The sequence below is a fragment of the Copadichromis virginalis genome, linkage group LG23, assembly GCF_057382275.1.
Source record: "Copadichromis virginalis isolate Kocher_CV1m ecotype Utaka linkage group LG23, C_Virginalis_male_GT1.1, whole genome shotgun sequence".
In the NCBI taxonomy this organism is placed as follows: domain Eukaryota; kingdom Metazoa; phylum Chordata; class Actinopteri; order Cichliformes; family Cichlidae; genus Copadichromis; species Copadichromis virginalis.
In genome coordinates, this window is record NC_140639.1 from 13,392,517 (window position 1) to 13,411,640 (window position 19,124).

Below are 19,124 nucleotides of genomic sequence, written 5' to 3' on the forward strand. Positions count from 1 at the left end.
TTTATTAAACTCCACCGAGACAGCGGTGAAGCTAATCAGAAGGCTAGACCGTCCAATTTCACGCCTTTAAATTTTAAAGGCGTGTTTGTGTGTGTGTTTATACAATTGCTATTATGTTTGCACTTTATGTGTAATGTTACTGACTGCAGAGATCAGTAAGATGTGTGTATTTTTTATTTATTAGTTTTATTTATTTAATATTATTTTTTAATTGAATGACTGTCTAGTAGTTCACAGATGTCGAAAAACTGAGTGTGGTAAAGCCACTGATTTTTTTTTTTATGTATATTTCTGCAATCTGCACATTGTACTGACTTTCATTTTAATGTTTACACCAGGGTTCCTTGCCAGCACTTTATGCTCAGATGTTTGTAAGCTAAAAATAAACTATTGTGTATGTTCAAATATACTGTTGTGATTGAAGAAGTTAAATAAAAATGTCAGTCATCAATTCATGCATCACCTCATGTCATCATAACAGAGGTCTGTCTTCCAGGAAAGAACAGTTTAAAATTAATGTAATATAGTATTGGCCATACTATATGATGTATTGCTTGTCTTTGTTTAATAATACAGAAGACAAAGACCTTAAAAAATAATCGCATATCGCATCGCAATCGCAATATTGGGGCAAAAAATCGCAATTAGATTATTTTCCATAATCGTTCAGCCCTACTAATCAGCACACGGAGAACACGACTTTCAGTCAGTCTACGTTGCAGTCATGGCAAGCATCAACCTGACTCTGGGGTGGGGGAGAAAAAGACGGGAAGCAAAATATGACCTGTAGTGTAAGGAAACCTCCAGGGTCGGATCTAGAAGGGTGGCGTCGGGTGGCATGTGCCACGCTACAATGATATCTTGCCACCCTAGTTTTGCATATGACAGTGTTGTCTATTAACTCATTCACTGCCAGGGTTTTTGAGCATTTTTACTCATTTTTGAAGAGCCACAGAAAACTGTGTGTTATGATCACATAAACGCTGAACCTACCAAAATGAAGAACAGACTCTCTTCTTCCATCCAAAAAAAAAAGCTTGTTTCTACCATTTTCCGTTCTTTAGTAATCAGCTGTAGAAGAGAGGTGGGTTCCACCAAAAATGCCTGTTTTGACCAAAAAAAGGGAGAAAACGAGCTTTTTGTGAAAAATACATTTCAAGCAGTCTGATGTTCACTGACAAGCTGCCCGAGGTTGTATTCTAGCCCCTCCCATTGAAAACGTAATTGACGTCTATAGACGTCAATGGCAGTCAACGTAAGTTTTTCAATTGACGTCTATAGACGTCAATAACAGTGAATGAGTTAAAATAAGATAGCATTAACAACTTGAGCCTAGCTACAGTTAACACTGAATATAAGAGGGGGAAGTTATGAGAGTGATGGCAGCAAGACAGAGTAAGCGAGTGAGAGAGAGAGAGTTTTGAGATGGGAGAGATTTGCGACGTTTAGCGTGGAGTGTATAGTTAGCGTGTTGTGTTATCTTGTATAGTTAGTGTTTTGTGTCGTCGTTGTTGTTTTTTGTGTGTAAGCGAGGGTACTAATGAATTTCACAAAGGCAGAGTGCAAATAGGGTGGCAAAATCGATTTTGCCACCCTATTTGATTTCCATGCCACCCTCATGCCACTCTAAGAACATTTCTCTAGATCCGCCCCTGAAGGGGTCCAACATGAAGCTAATGAGGAAGTTAAAAAGCTGCAGTTCCTCTGATGGCCACTGGAGGCTTCAGCGGTGAATCAGGGCCCATAGACTCCATAGCAACTGTATAGAGTTCATTTAAAAACGAACAAACCTTCTTTTAAACATTATTAATGTTTAATGTTAGAGGCGTGCCTCTTTGACCGACAGGTGGATAACGACACAGGTAAGGATAGTAACTGATAAAAATTTAATGATTGTGATTCCTCATGTTTACCAGTTAATGACATAAATCTATAGGCTACAGCACCACACACCAACACAAACCCCTATTCTTCTCATATAATCTTACTCTTAGCATATAGGTATGAATGGAAAACAAATATGAAAACCAGCACAAAGACACTTTTCAAAGCAATCATCACAGAGAAACATGAACAGGTGAAACGGAGGCTGCTCATCTGTTTGTTACCCGTTTAAGTTCAGGGTCTGGCTGCTGGGCCGGATCAAGCAAAATAGACCCAAACTCACCAAACTTCAGCCAAGAGAGTGTGTGAGAGGATCCGTCCACAGCACAAGGTTAGAAATGAATGATGTGCAGTGTGGTTTGTATTACTCTTTATAAACATCCCGACCCTGCTTTTCATGTCCACACTGAAATGTTGGTCAGACCGAGACTGATTCTTTTCTCAAATATTCGGTGGAGAGGCTGAGATTGATGACTGAATAGATTTTGGGGACTCGCATTTGTTGAAAACAGAAAAGACAAAGAACTGCGACACGTTAAGCAAAAGCAGAGCCTCGGTCCAGGAAACAGGGCCAATACATCAGCAGCGAACATTAGTCACAAAGGCTGCGTAAGGATTTTACAAAAGGACAGACTCACTTAAACACAACAACCTTGTTATTATTACTAGATGGTAGCAAATTGCTGTTTTTAATTAGAATAACAATACAATAACTTTAGAATGAAAATCATTCATTTATGTTAAAGTCTGAGTTATGTATGAAAAAGGTGAAGCAACAAACTGTCATGTGACCAGAACAAAAAAGAGGAAGAGATGTTCAACATGAAAGGATAAGGGAAGGGAGTGACGTACATTGCAGCATGACATTTAACTTTAACCTGCAGCTCTAAAAAGCACCTAATCTGTTGTTTTTGGTGGCTGAATTCATCATTTATAGAGGTGATTACAACTTAAGCGCTGAAGTTCAGAGTCACACGATTGTTAATCACATTAATCACAGATCCCGCTATGGTGAGACATCCGAGAGCGAAGTCATGACTGGACATCCGAGAGGTAGTCATCATTGCCAAATATATTAGTGAACACTGCATAAGACAAAGGAATTTCACAAGGAGCTGAGCAGAAGTAGATGGCACTGCTTGATTCATGGTGGTTTACAGAAGCCAGCACTCCAGGACAGTCTGGGTTTTATCAAAGCCTACTACCATGGGTGAAGTGCAGTTAACATATCACTGTATTTTCCTGCTTATATTATCCTCAGTAAGGGAAATCTGTCACCATAAAGACAGAACATTTTGCCGTTGTCTGTGGAATATGATGGAAACTAGCACATGCTAAAGGAAACGAACCAATGAAAACCAAAATGACTAACTCTGCTGAGTGAAGCCAATGGAAAGCTATTCTCAGTTTCTGTGTTTTTGTTTGTTTTGTTTTTTTTGTAAATTTTGACTTTAAAGTTTTGTGGGATAAGTGACACGGTCCATGTGATCTTCACAAGAACGCTGTGGTTAAAAACATGCTGATATGCAGATGCAGCCCAAGTGAAACCAGCCAGACAGAACTGCAGCTAAAATAAGTTAAAACTGTTTCAACAGCTAAAAAATGTTGACCTGTATGACACCTTTTAGACAACTTTATTTTTTTAATTGTCAAGGATCTTGTATAACAACACTGATTCCATGTGAGAAAAAGATGCCTTTTACTAGATTTTGCTGCTAGCTTCCCAGTTGCTGCCCTTAGGCAGGTGCACGCAATATTAAACGATCTATAAAATATAAAATGCATATCAGAGACATACAATAAAACATGCACGCAATGCTTAAAAGCGCTGCATCTACCACTCCCACCCACAAAACACATTCACCGTGTTGACATTGTGCATGCATTGTTTGAAGCAAACAAGAAGTGACATGTTTTTCTGTAAATTTCCTCATGCAGCAAATTTATGATCTAACTTCTTGAATAAGACAGACAGGACCGAGTAGAAGGTTTATCACCTGTATAAAAATGTAGGCCTCCATATGATGCAGAAACACCAGCAACACAATTCTTCTTGTAAAAAAATACTGTTAGCTCAGAGAACACATACAGAAATATAAATTACCTGAGGTAGACGGCGATTAAAAGGTGTGACAGCAACGACGACTCCATGTCAGTTTGTGGGAGCAGATCTTATCAAAACAGAATTTCTTTGTTAATACATGTTTCGGAAAACTGTGTTTAGGAAATGAGAAGAGAAATATTCAGAAGTTAAAGTTCAAATATATAAAAAAGAAGAACGAAAAAGCACCTTAACTTCACCAATAATATTAAAAGTGAACAGTGTAATGCACTGCTTTGGAAAGCCATTGATAGTGCAGTGATAACACAGCGGCCTACTGTTAACAGGCATCGAGGGTTTGCCAAGATTACCAGGAGGTGCAGCATTCTGAGAGCGACTGTGGATGGACTGTGGTATGCAGCATTTGAGCTGGTCTTGAGCTCACCAACAATAGTGAGTCTATGCAGAAACCACTGTTGGATCAGCTCTTTGGATATGGACCAAAACATCTCAAATCAAAACCTGAAAAAATGAGGTGTAATAAGAACAAAAGAAAAAAGAACTTCAAATAATGAACTGTTTTCATGCCAAGTTCACAGAAATGTCTTACAGTCTAAATTTTAAAAGTGATGTGAATGTAATATTGCTAACTAATATTAAAAATACATTCAGTCATTGGACTTTACCACTGTCTGGGATTTTTGGGGTGAACTTTTCTGTTTTCGATTAGGAACCTTAATAAATTCTTTGAATCCATTTAATTTCCCAGCATTTTGGTACGAGCTAATTTTTTGCATCGTTTATCCAATAAATGACTGTTACTGAGCTGCTTTGCTTGTTTTTCTTTGCCATAGTTTTAATCTGGCATTCCTGTTCTTGACACTGACTGGTGATGATCAATGATAAATGTCATGCACTTGGCTGGATGCTGTGAAAGGAAGGGCATTTCTTTATCAGGTAAAGGATCCTGCGATCATCCACCATTTCATCCTCAGTAGATGCCAAAACCTGTTTTAATGCATTTTAATTTTGAATGAACAGTAGAAATGTGCAAAAGCTATTCTCTTTCTTGTGTGAGCGTGTGCTGTACTTCATATTTCTACTTCACAGACTGTCCACAGCTGAAACAGCTCGCACTTCACAGCTAAACTATTTTCCACTGGCTTAGTTTCTTATTAATAGATACATTATCTGCTTTTTTGTTGTTGTTTATTGTGACTAATTCAAATTAGAAAGTCAAGTCAGTTCATTTAGAAACACATTTATCAAGTGGCACTCATCCATTAGTGGACCACTTCTGGATGAGTGAATGGACTCTGCCGGTGCTTCTGTCATCAATGTCCAGCTCCACTTTCAACAAAACCAAATATGAAGAAATATAAATTACGTCAGGTAGAAATAAAGTGACTTTCTGTCAGGGGTAAGCAGTACTTGTCAAGTGTAAACTAAAACAGTCTGTCAGTTAAAATATACCAACATAGAAACATCTCTCTTTTCATCTCATATGGCAGTAAAGAATACATTAACACAGTGCATTTGAACAAAGTGTGACTTAAAATTTAAAAGATAAATGATTAAAATGGAAGTGAATCACAAACATCAAGGACATAATGAAGTCTATTATATAACTTACAGAAATTTAAAAATTAAAAGACACAGAGGTACATTAGGAAGCCATAACAGCAAATGCTCAATTTGCTTTAGCTGAAAATATCAAGCAGGAACAGTTCATCTCAGTTCATTTTGAATTTATTTTACATGCTGTCAAATTAAATAAATTAATTAAAAAAAAAACCCCAACAATCATATGATCCCCTAATGAGCAAGCACTTGGCAACAGTGGGAAGGAAAAACTCCCCGTTAACAGGAAGAAACCTCCGGCAGAACCAGGCTCAGTGAGGGGCGGCCATCTGCCGCGACCGGTTGGGGGGTGAGTGGAAAAAAAGTTTTTTAGGTGTCATCTGCCTCAGAGTGGCAGATGACACCTGGGCGGTATCACTTGTTGCTGATTTTCAGTTCTGGATCTTTGAATTATTCTCTTTAAAATATTTTCCTGATGTAGGATTTCTGAACATTAAAGAGGAATAATTGCGATGAGAACAAGCCCCAGAAGGAGAATTAGAACGAAGCCCACAATCTTCAGAACATCTTTCCACCAGCAGTGATTGGATGTTTCATTTGCTGCTGGGTTGGTGATGTGGGCTCTAAAACACTGAACAATGGCTTCATCTACTGCTTGATCCTGTTGTATTATCAGTAATTCTAGATTCCTAGAATTTCTAGATTCCTCCTTCCGTTGGAAACCCAAGCAAAGCACGCATTAAGAGGCTCAAATGCCCGTGTCTCAATCTCGCGTCTCATAATGACGTGAAGAAATATTTTCTTAAATGATTTAATATGAAGGCAATAGGCAGAGTGTTACAGGCATAGCCCTAAAGAATGTAGCCTCATGGGCAGTGTAGTCCGTGCTGCAGGGAGAATGGACTGCCATACACGTTATGTGTCTGTGAGCGAGGGAGGGAGAAAAAAGAGAAAAGTACGAGCTGTCACCGAGCAGAAACGGGAGCTTGAAGCATGTAAATATATTAATAACCACTGCAGCCAAAAAGAGAGCCTGACGAGCCCAGTTGTAAGTACGCTATAAACACTCGACTGTACACTGTGTTCATGTTTTCCTCCGAAACAATAAGTTCCGTTGGAGCAGCCTTTCAACGCCTCTCTCTGTCTCTCGCTAGCAAAGTTGACCCAGATAACAAAGTAAAGCTAGTTTTCGGCTACGAGCCGACAGGGACCCGACTTATTAGCCAGAGGTCCCTTTACTATGGTTCGGAGCCGCGGACCTGTTTTATATACGCGCGGAATAGTTTTCTATACGAGATCGCTGCAAAAAGTGCAGCTTTACCTAATGTCCACCTACTGTTACTCATTTTATATTAAGATTTAAACATCTAGTTGGTATTGATATGGCGAGTAACCTTCAGTAATAGTAATAAATCACACAGCAATAGTACATTCATGTAGTTGTAAACAAGCATGATAATATATTAAGTAATCCAAAGTATTCAGAATACGTTACTCTCATTGAGTAACGTAACGGAATACGTTACATTTTGGGGCATGTATTCTGTAATCCGTAGTGGAATACATTTTAAAAGTAACCTTCCCAACACTGTGTGCAGTATCAGTAAGGGTTAAAAGTGAGGATGAAGTCACATACCGTAGCAAGCAGAAACATCCAGATAGCAGCACACAAGATGGGATTCAAATCTGAAAATTTCCACGCATATTCATTTTTCTCCTTGGAAGTCTCAATATTTTCTACTGAAATGAATTAGCCAATTTCCAGTTTACTGCACCACTCTTTCTCAGCTGATCTTAGTTGATGCTGTTTTAAAATTTTCCATGTTCTCATAAGGCTTTTCTGTTTGGGTTTTCAAAATGGGCAGACATTTTGTAGAATACTGGATCCACAACCTGGTGGATGTTAAAAAATTAACCTAGTTGGAATAAGAGTGTACCTGGCATATAGTTGTGGATTTCTACAATGTATGTGATGGTTTTCTGGTTTTCATCAGACTGACTTTTCTTTTCTAAATAGCAGCTTGGCTGGCTTTTGAAAAGATAAGGGTCATAGTGAGCCGATGTCCTGGTGGGGTTAAAATATGTTAATGTAAACTGTAACTGGATGAGCTGAATTGTTTGCCGTACAGTCTTAGTAGCGAATGCTTGCTGTAGAGTATGTTGATTGAGATTATGCCCTGCAGGGTTGTCTGGGTTACAAAGCAAAATCAATAAACTGAACTTCACATTATTTTCCGTACAGTGATCACAGATAGAGATGTCTCTCTACAAACCGAACCCATGAGAGCTCTACCAGAGTCAATCCGTGGTCAGCTTACTATATTTTAGCCTTGGTGGCTATTCTTAAAGTGATGCTGTGTGGTAGCTCAAAGACTTACAGAATTATAGAGCATTTAATGCCACTGTAGCCTTTAGCTGAACATAAAAGCTAAAGCTGTCATTTAAACATAATGTAATTGGCGTAACGTATTGGTTGGCCATCAGCCCTTGAGTTCTGTTTCTTTATTTGGTCACCCATAGAGTAACTGAAGCTGTTCTGTGTCACTTTTAAACACCCTTTTGTTCGTCTGGTAACACACAGAAATTTGCGTGACTGCACCTCTGATTTATTAAAAGGACAGTTAAACATTTTGGGAACTAATCATACCCATTGATCAGCTGGGACTGATTTTCTGGCAGGAATAGAAAGGCTTTCCCTATTCTTCGGCCTGTTTCTTTGTAGTATAAACAGAAATTGACTTTATTAGCAGGGTTTAGCTGATTGTCTCCATCTCTAACATCATTAGCCATTTCAGGGTTCAGTTGCTCCTTGAGTTCCTTCAAACTCATGATCTGACCCCTTTCTGACAGTTTTAAACAGCCCAAATTCTTTCTGTTTTCAATTTTTTTTTAGTGTTGCTGTTTTCCCAAGTGTTAAAATAAAATGTAATGTCTTGATGAGTAGAAACAAATGGACAAAACTTCAGGTGTTCAAGAGAAAATCTGAGATGATCCATCCACAACACAAGGTTAGCAGTTGTATTTGGATTGCTTACGCTGTTGTTGAGGTCCAACAACGACTGTACTATTAAAGGAGATTGAGAGTTTTTAACGTTTCATCTGAAATTATGACCCCTTTTTATAAAATTTTTAATGTTTTGTATCATTGCTTGGTATGGTAATTTCTCTTTGACCATTACGACCAGACTTGGTAACCTGGTTAAAGTGGCTGGTCAGATTTCAGGGAGGTCTCACGTCCAGCTTGTTCACTTTTATAAGGTGCTGATGATGGCGACCTCTGTCATGTTAAGACCGTCCTCTCTTTAGAGATTTTCAGCTGCTTCTCTCAGGTTGCTTGCAGTGAACACCAAGAGACACAGAGTGTCTTTTATACCTTCTGCTATTATCATGATTAACATCACTAAACCATAAGCGTTGATACCATCACTACTGCACATTGCACTTTGTTAATGCTACTCATGAAATTTGGGCTGGTCTCTCTCTGTGCGTGTGTGTGTGTGTGTGTGTGTGTGTGTGTGTGTGTGTGTGTGTGTGTGTGTGTGTGTGTGTGTGTGCTTGCAAATCAATTTCCCATTGGGGACAATAAACTTACCACTGACTATGAATGACTTTAAAAACAAGAATTAGGTATGTTTGAATTGATCTTGGATCTTCTCTAATCCACACAGAGTCAAATATAAACATATACACAAATATCACTTAAATCTTTTACTAAGTGTCCACAAATATTTACTTGGGATGAGGTCCGACTTTTGGGAAAGCTATTACGGAAGCTTAATATTAGTCTCTTTAATCATTCCAAAACCGGTTTATATGTCTGTGTGGGATCCTTGTTCTGTTTAAACACCCAATTGTATCCAAGTTTCAATCATCTAGCTGTCAATTTGAGGTGAATTTTAAGAAGTTGGAGGTAGTCCTGCTTTTTCATTATTACATCCAGTTTGTGGGATATACCAATATCACTGGGAGCAAAACCTCCCGAGAGCATGATGCTACCACGCTCGATAGTTGTTACAGTGTTCTTAGGTTTGAAGGTCTCGCCTTTACTTCTACTTCTCCAAATATGTGGATTAATATTTATTTCATCTGACCACAAAACCTTTCTTGGGCACCCGTTTCAGTCAGGTTGAAGCTGTCAATTTTGGAGCAGGGAGCTTAATTCTTGGGCGGTACCCTTTCAGGGCATAGAGATGTAAAACTGCTTCACTGGTGCTCCAGCAGTTTTCAGTTCATGTCAGGCTTGAGCCTGGGTGGTTCCTGTGTTGCTGCTGAATATCCTAACAAAACTGAGGGTGACAGTTTGGGTCCTCTCCCAGACCTCAGCAAGGTGGTTGCACATCTGAGTTACTTGTATTTTCATACTGTTGTTTGAACTGTTGATCTTGAAATCTGCAGTTGTTTAGAAATGGCTTTACAAGACCTTCACATTCTTTCCGAGCCCCTGTCTATATAAACCAAGCTGTTTTAGTGGATTTGGTACAAAAAATTTTCATATTTTACAGGACCCTTATAAAAAGATAATGTAAATATTCCAGCAGAGAACAAGGCTGAAGTAGTAAATGTAAGTGAGATTATTTTCTGAGAAGCAGGAAGTGACAGAATATAACTTGAATTGACATCTGTGTAGCTTAGAGTTACTGGCCATTCAAAGTGCATTTTATAAACCATCACAAAACACTTCCTCTCACATCCATTTTGCCATCACTTTAAAACCAACAATTAACCTCTGACATTGTTGATGGTTGATTGAAGAGGGGTTTCATCTTTCATCTTATAATGGAATATAATTGGATTTTGCCTTCAAAAGGAAAGGAGTAAACTTGAGACTGAGAATATTGTGTACATTCAGAAAGAGATCTGCTTGTTTTGTTTAAATTCACAATCATACTATAAACATTACTTTGAAAACCTTATCTATGTAATGTAGGCTTGTGGTTCCTGATTTATTCTCTTGAATTAAAACATCCTTTTCACAGATCTTATACTGATGACAAGAGAGACCAATAAATTTAGACTAGCTCAGTATAAAGAAAAAGTAGCCTGTTCTCTCCAAAGGTAAAACTGTTTCAAATACATGACACTGAAACCTTTCCCCTCCTCTAAAACAGCAGACTGTCTGACTCCACCGTGCTCATTCAATCCAAACTAAAAACTCATCTTTGTCTAAAATTTCAGTTAATCGCTATCATACTGCCCCTATAATGTAAATGACCTATAATTATCTTTAGTGCTTTGGGTTGGTCTCACTGAATCGATTCGTGTCTAATGTTGCACTATAATCCTGTTTACACTGTGACATATTTTTCTTTGCTTTACCGATGACTGTCCTTTCTTTCTTTTTCCTTCAGTGGCTGTCTCATTCCAGATCTTTGGGATCATGAGCTTCACAGATCTCCCCCCCTTCCACCCTCTCTCTTCAGTGTGTAAAAATAGGATTCATCCTGGTTCCTCCTTTTTATTGCACCTGTTTTGCTATTCTGTGCTCTTCAGGACTGAAGGTGTTTTTATTTTCTTCTTTTTATGCCAACCTGGCCTAATGCCACTCAGCTGCATAGTTATCTTCATCTATGTTACTATGAAGTTACAAAACCAACCCCCGGGAGTGACGTCAGTCCCAAGTTAGTGCATTCCAGAAAAAGTGAGAAAGAACAGGATTTGTTTTGGTTCTTAGCATGGTAGAGCCATTCAGGTATTACTAGCAATATAGCATAATGCTATTTTTTTGTGCACTGCATATGGCTTTTTTTAGTGAGTCAGAAATACATTTTTCTCAATTTAATGACTGTTTGATCACATTTTTACAGTTATTATGTAAGAATTCTACGTTGGACAAAAAGAGAAAATGACATCAGGATAAACTAGAATGTGGTTACAACGTGTGGCATCATTTATCAGTGTCCCTCTCACCCAGGATCCTGTTAATTTGTCTCCATAATTTTCTAAAAAAGCATCGTGGAAGCTTTATTTAAACTTGATTCTCACTGTGTAAAATAAAATGGAACTAAATCCATATTTTCCAGTGTGAAATGTAAGCGTCACCTTCAGCAGTAGAGGGTAATAGTTGTGTTTACATGCAACCCCACCACCCATCAGCATTCACTGACCTACTTCTTCAAATTGAGCAAAGATATAAATTCGCAGTCTGAGTGTGTCATTTAAAAAAAATGGGAAAAAAGTGATGTGAGTAAATTGATATTATGTAACGGGACAGAAATCAGCAGGATTTGACAGATTCAGTCTGGATGTTGACATAAGATGGTTCACCAGGTTCCCTTTCCAGCAGTGAGTTTAAAAATTGTCAAATTAGTTTGTGATTTGACAAGTGACCTTGGACATAGTTGTCCTTTAAGGTCAAACAGTTTTGTTTTGAAATTCAAATATGCTGGAAAAGTCTCCGATGAGCAGTAGGAGGAAAATAAATACTCAGATTAGTGAAAAAATGTTTACGCTCTGATTTCCTCTGAGTCATTTGAATATTATCAAGAGAGGAAAATAGGAAAAACATTAGCTAAGTCCATTTGTGTGTGTGTGTGTGTGTTTTTTAATCCACTTCCACTGCAGATGAGACAGATTTGTGTATAGACTGAATGACCTTCATTGTATTACATAGCAACAAGTTAGTGAAGTCCTGTTATTAGCTGATAACTACATACTCTGTACATACTAAGACTAAAGCTTCAGAATGTAAAGTCAAGTATTAATGGCTGACATCAAGGCAACTGTGGCCTTTTTCTATACAGGCTATGAATGTGCCTTGAAATTTCTATACAGTCTGCTGTGACGTCTTGATCAACTATTGATAAACCTCACTCTCTAACCTTAGCAAACAGACCACACTAAAGCTGTGCTTGGAGGTAGTACTATAGAACTGTTACTAGACAGTAGCCACAGTTTGCAGTTACAGGATTCTGGTAAATTAAATTCTGCAGTGCTTTGCAAGTTCTAGAAAACCAGGCACCTACGAGTCTGAAAAACTATGCTATTAAAGATGAATGTCCAGGATGTATATTTCTTAGAGAGCTATAAATAATATCTATATTTTATTTTTTCAAAAAAGCTATTTTTTTATTCAAAAATATGATTTTAATGAAAAGATTTTTTCAGACATATTGAAAAAAACATTGCCCAAAGCATCACACTGCCTCCACTGATTCCTATAGTGTATCCTGGCACCAGGTGTTCCTCGAGTAAGCGATGCAGACACACCCAATCATCCACATGTTGACAAAGAAGACGTGATGTGAACTAGTCAGCAATTAGCATTATGCTATATGAAGTGGGTGCAACACACTTTGTACTGAAAATATAAAACTGTGTCATTAAAGTAAGGAGGCTTCACATTTCCATTTGACTTTCATAATTATTACTGAGACCTCTGCGGTAGAGGAGTACAGCCACAGGAAATAAGTTTGTTCTTGCTCTGACTCTCCAGGATCTGTCAGAGGAGATCAGAGTTGTTGAACTGTGCTGGTTGTCCAAGCAGAACTATTAAAGCCTATTCACTCAATTTGTAGGTGACAGTGTTAAAATATTAAACATATAATAGGGACATTTTAAATATATCTGTAATCAGAGAAAATAGATCATGTAAATTAGTTTTGTTGTAGTAAGGTTCCCTGTCTGTTAATCATTTTGATGCTCACACATCATCTTTCAGATTACTTTGAAGTCTGAGGCGGATGCTGTGGCCTCAGTGGATACAAATAAATGAAAACAGGGTATCAAGTGCCTGAAGTACTCGGGGTGTGATTAATTTCTGGGCAATTATTCCTACTCTCATGTTATCACTACTGTCAGTGAGGCTTATCTCTGCCTGCCTGCCTCCCTCAGCAACCATGGCTCAGACACAGCCTCCAAACAACCACGACGCATTGTTCTAACGAGGTTACAGCCTGAAGCAGAGTGATTTGTTTTGTCCACGTTACTATGGTGGCCTTTTGGCTGGCCTCTTAATTTCATCAGTGAAGGACTATTAAACAGCAAAGGCTTTTGGGGAAAATGCACCATGCCGAGAGACCTTTTAACATCCTCACAGTTGCAGTTGCGCAACACGACATGCCAGAGATAGTTACGTTTTTAAGAAGCTAAGTATCTCACTATTTATTTGTTATTATAGCCACAGGTGACAATATATTTTCAAAGTCGATTATGTTAAAGGAGACCTGTCGTACTTGCTTTTGGCACCATTTATGAATTATTGGACACTAATGAGCCCTTATTTATCTCAGGGGGCCTTAGTGGAACCCCTGAGTTAATCTGACAATAGACATTTTAGTTTCTTTCTCATTAAGACAGCTTTTTTTCTGAGTGGCTTATCAAGCTGTCACTTACACCATGTGCAATTTGTGATTTCCACGCTTTGAAAGCTGGTGATCAGATGAACCCTTGTTCTTGTACTTTTTAAAAATATACACCTTATTTATTGAAATTATACAAGGTGCTCAGGATGTAGCACCTCGATGACCGATGTTTATTAAGACAGTATCCTAATATTTAATGAAAATATTGGAGCCCCTGAAAGCATCATTGTTTTATTCATTAACCAACTAACATAATTACAGAAAATAACATGAAAGAGAGAGAGAGAGCAACATAAAAGAATTATCCCCACTCAGGATTTTGGACAGGATGTTGTGGTTCATGGTCTGCACCTTAAACTCAGGCACCTGATAGTATCTTGTGTGACCCTCCCTATAGCGACTGCTTCCATTAAGAAAGCTGCTGAGAGGCTGCGTTGAGGTCTTTACTGCGATGTATTCCACAGAGTCCATTCTGAAATCCACTGAGGATGAGGATCCTGATTTTATTAAAGTTAACTGTAAAGGCAGCAAGCATTACACCGGAATCAATCAGTGAAGCAGAAGTGACGAGAAGTCACAGGAAATATCTGAGCCATACTCACTCTGATGAAATCACGCCCATTGCACCAGTTACTGGAAACCGATATAACCATGGTAACCATTTTGACTCCTAAACTCTCCGACTGTTAAATGCTTATTTTTTAACCACACCCTCAAACTCTATCGCAGCCTTTTCCATTTCACAACTGTGTAACACAACAACAAGATGAGTGTTAGCCTTGTCATCAATTTAACTCAATTCAGTTTTATTTATGCAGCACCAAACAACATCAGTCGCCTCAAGGCGTTTCATATTGTAAGGTAGACTCTACAATAATACATACAGAGAAAAACAAAACAATCCTATGAGCAAGCATTTTGGTGACAGTGGGAAGGAAAAACTCCCTTTTAACAGGAAGAAACCTCCGGCGGAACAAGGCTCAGTGAGGGGCGGGGCCATCTACTGTGACCGGTTGGGGTGAGAGAAGCAATCATCAATATTATCAGCCTTATGAGTAACAGCATTATATGTTCTGAAAGTGATAGCTAATATTCCTTACTCTGTATGGGAAAATAACTATTTGGATAAAGGATAAATTACTAACTTGTTTAAGGAAATGATGTTCTCTTCCTTATTTTTTGTTCCAGTACTGGATGTTCATTTTAAACTGGTTCCCACTCAGTTTAAAAGTTTTCATCAATACAGTTAGCTCTGTATGATGTGAAAGAGAGCACAAATCCCCAATATGGTCACGCATCTCTGGCTGAGAGTATTGAAGCCCCTCCCACTCACTGTTCAAACCAATCAGATGAAACCTGCCTCAAAGCAGTAGTTTCTAAACTAAACTCTCACCCTATCCCTAACATCCTTCATCACATTTCCTACATCCATCAACCTTCTCTATGTTCTTTCACTTTTCCTCCTGCCTGGCTGTTCCATCTTCTGCATCCTTTGTCTAATATATGTCCAATATATCCACTATCCCTCCTCTGCACATGTCCAAACCATCTCAGCCTGGCCTCTCTAGCTTTGCCTTCAAATCCGCCCGACCTGAGCTGTCCCTCTGACACACTCATTTCCAATCCTGTACATTCTAGTAACAATGAAGATCCGAAAATCTTCAGCTCTGCCACATCCAGCTCAACCTCTTGTCTTGTTGTCAGTGCCATCATCTCCAAACAATATATCACAGCAGGTCTCGCTACCATCTTGTCTATCTCTTTCTTTGGATGGCATCTGCAAACATCATGGAGTCCTTGGAGACTTCTGCCTTACCTGATCTGACAACCTGTCCATCACACTGCAAACAAGAAGGGGCTCAGACCTACCACCCAGACCTGTATGGGGTATGTGTTTTATTTTATAAATGTTTCTGTCTTTAATTATGCTCACAGATTGCTGTATTTTTGGTTTTGTTTAATAATCTTATATGCCATCAACCTGCCAGGGACAGCACATGAAAATTAGCCTGTGCAGCTAAATCTGTATATTTATATGATTAATCTAAGTGCTCATGTTAATTAATATTCATTGCCCTTCCAAATAAACATTAACACCCGTCACTGTCCTCATACATGTCCTGTACCACCTTCATATTCTTCTCTGCCACTCATGACTTCCTCGTGCAGTACCACAGTTCCTATCTCAGCAGCCAATCATCTGCTTTCACTGATCCACACAGTGAAGCTCTTTCCGACCTTCTCTGTACTTCTCCGTGTCATCATCCAGGCTGAGTGTCAGGTTGTTTTTCCATTCCTGCCTCTGCATCCAGGTACCTCCCTTCTGGTGAGCTGGTTTCCTGCTCTTTGCAGACACACCTGCATGTCATTACCTGCAGTTAAGAGCCTGCAGTTTAAGGACAGACTTCACAGCACACTCACCTGCTCCACTGGACACTCACCTGGATGCCTCCCTTCCAGAATCTTCACTCCTTGTTACCAATGAATCTATCCCGCGTGATGCTCACTCCTTGTGGTTACCTGTTGCCCAAGTCCTTTGTATTAAATAAAGTCTTTACTGTGAGTGATCTGTTGCCTATCGTGCCCACTTCTGAGTCCAAAACTTTGTATTAGCCCTTGATACTCCACCAGTGCTCACTAAGAAAGCACGCTCTTTCTCAGGATGAAACAATCCTACTGCTCAATGATCGTCACCTGTCTCCTTATCCTAACCCCAACAAATCTTTTGCACAGCTTGATGGTATGGATCATCAACTTTGTATCTACACATCACCTTTGTTCTTAAAAATTGGTCACCCCAGACATCTGAGTCAACAAACCTGGGCTTTCTTCCTACCATCTGTGTCTGGATCACTGCCTTCATAAGAAATAATTCTCAGAGCATCAAACTTGGGCCCCGCACTTGCTTATCCATCACTCTGGAGCTACACAGGGCTGTGTGCTGAGTCCTTTTTTTTTTTTTAACCCACTCTATATATATATGATTGTAGTCCTGTCCACTCATCCATCACCATCGTGGTCACTGTTCCTCAGGCTCAAGATGAGTTAGCATACAGAGATAATTCAGTGACTATCAGCAGTCTTTTGTTGAACAACACTAAAACCAAAGAGGTAATACTGAACAACAGGAAAAAGTGTAACTCAGACCACCTCCAGCCCCACTCTGTGCTAATGGGAAATTTCAGCCAATTGGTCAGCCAACACTACTCGTGAAGAGGTGAAGAGGGAACATCAGAGACTCCACTCAGGAAGAGCAACATGGAGAGGAGACTACTCATGTGTTTTTAATATACTGCAGTTGAGTTTCTTTTAACATACTGCTTACCAATGTGCTGTTCAGGCTGCTCTGTCGCAAACAAAAAAGCTTTGGAAGGAGTGGTGAGAACAACAGAACAAATCATTGGTTGCCAGCTGCCATCCCTGGAGGACATAACCAACTCTCACTACCGCAAAAGAACAAAAAAACATTATCAGGGACTGCTCACCATCTGTTACCCTCTGGAAGAAGCTTCATATCAGCCAAAACACCCACCTGTAGATTCAGAGACTCTTTCTTTCCAAAGACCTAAACACTTTTTTTGATAAATGTCTGTACTGACAGCAAACTATGCTGCATTTCTGTCCATTTTAAATATTTATAAAATGCAGATGAATAATGGTATTTATTCATATGCATTTTGGTCTTCAGTGGTTTATTTTAAACACCATGTTGGAGCCACATTGCTAAGTTTTGCTGTTTGCTCTGCTCACAATGACAATGATGCCATTCTACTTTATCTGCTCACCCTGGTCCACTTTTGGTCCTTAATTATAGAAGATAATTAGAGAACGTATAGTAGATCGATGGGGCATCTGAAGTCTGAAGCAGAGCTGCTGGTAGACATACATCACACAGCTGTTCAGGCTTTGAAACACACAGTAGGGGGTAGAACGAGTGGATAGCACCCTGTTAACGCCCAGCAGGGCCAAGCCTAACACCTTTTCTGGTGAAAATCCAGAAAATCTTCTGTGCTTCTCAGTAGATGGAGAGCTGTGGGAAGTGCTGCTTATTGTCCCAAAAAAATAATTATTCATTTTTATAGTCAAATATGAAATATCTCGCATGTATTCAAACATTTAAACAAATTAAGACAGACATCCTGAAATGTGAACCACAGAAAGCTACTTTTAAAATAATATATGGGGCAGGAAATGAGCATAATATTTCTCCTTCAAAGTAACTGTTTTAGATTTGGGGTCTTTCTTGAAGAAGAAAAAAGCCTCATTAAAGGGTAAGTTTACAGTTATTGCAGTCATTAAAAGAAAGCAACCCTGACTCACAGTTAAGAAACAGGAAACAAACAGCAGTCTTCAATTAGGGTTTTTTTTTTTAATGGCAAAGACACACACGAAAGAAACGTTTTGCAAAACCTTTAATTCTTCTGGTAAAACCACAAAAAATGTATCAAAACAGTTTTATCTCTGCTCAAAGGTACATGCTGCTGTCAGAGGAGTGTAACTGCGCACAAAGTTCAACACAGCCAGGCTTTCTTTGCATCAGCTGGCTCAAACAAACTTAAAACCCCACTCGGAAGAGATAGATAAAGTGTCCAAGCCTTTTAACTCTGCAGGTTTTTTTTCACTGACTGCCAGTGAGGTGGACCAAGTTGCGATCACTATTTTAAGAGATACTGATGCAAAGGATTCTGTGGCACGCTGCATAGTGCCTTTTCTGACCAGTGTGGGGAATAAAAAGGAGTATTTTGCTTGTGTTGCTTCATACAGTTATACTACTTTCCCCCTTGGTGTCTGGCACAGTGGGAGTGGGAGTGCCAGACGAGCTGCCAGTTGCTGATGTTGATCTTGATGTAATTTGGCTGGGGGAGAGGTGTTTCCTGCCACGCCCGAAGTCACTGAAAAACCAACTGCTGATACTTGCCTTCATGCCCCCTCTTGGCTTGGTGTCTCTTCAGTTTTTCTGGCATGCATCGTTACTAGTGCCCAGGCTCTTATGCTCGGTGATGTGGTGGAGTCTGATGCTCCTGTTAGCCCTTCCCCTGAAGTTAAAAATGAAACTGTGTCATCTGATGTGATACCAGATGACACAGTCTGGCTATAGTCTGGCTATAGACAGAAAGCAGCTCATTAAAGTATCTGATGCTACTTTGTCTGCTGCCCAGAAACAATCACATGTAACCCAACCTGTGTCTTACCAATTTTACCAGTCTTTTGCTGTGTAAGTGGTCTCCAGTGTCTGGAATGGAGTGTGAAGTGGTCACTCAGGTCTACAAGTTTTAAGCCTGGTCCATCACCACCATCTGTCTGGACACTTAGGAATC

General features: G+C 39.3%; 1 long non-coding RNA gene across 2 annotated transcripts; it reads left to right on the forward strand.

Moving 5' to 3' along the window:
* The first annotated feature begins 1,791 nt into the window (after nt 1–1,791).
* Nucleotides 1,792–11,991, forward strand: LOC146680444 (uncharacterized). Of its 2 annotated transcripts, none has more exons than XR_014918115.1 (3): nt 1,792–1,862; nt 4,780–4,882; nt 10,855–11,991. It is a non-coding gene; the product is annotated as an uncharacterized LOC146680444 (long non-coding RNA). The 2 variants fall into 2 exon arrangements; XR_014918116.1 differs by lacking the exon at nt 1,792–1,862 and adding an exon at nt 4,259–4,378.
* Nucleotides 11,992–19,124: the final 7,133 nt, after the last annotated feature.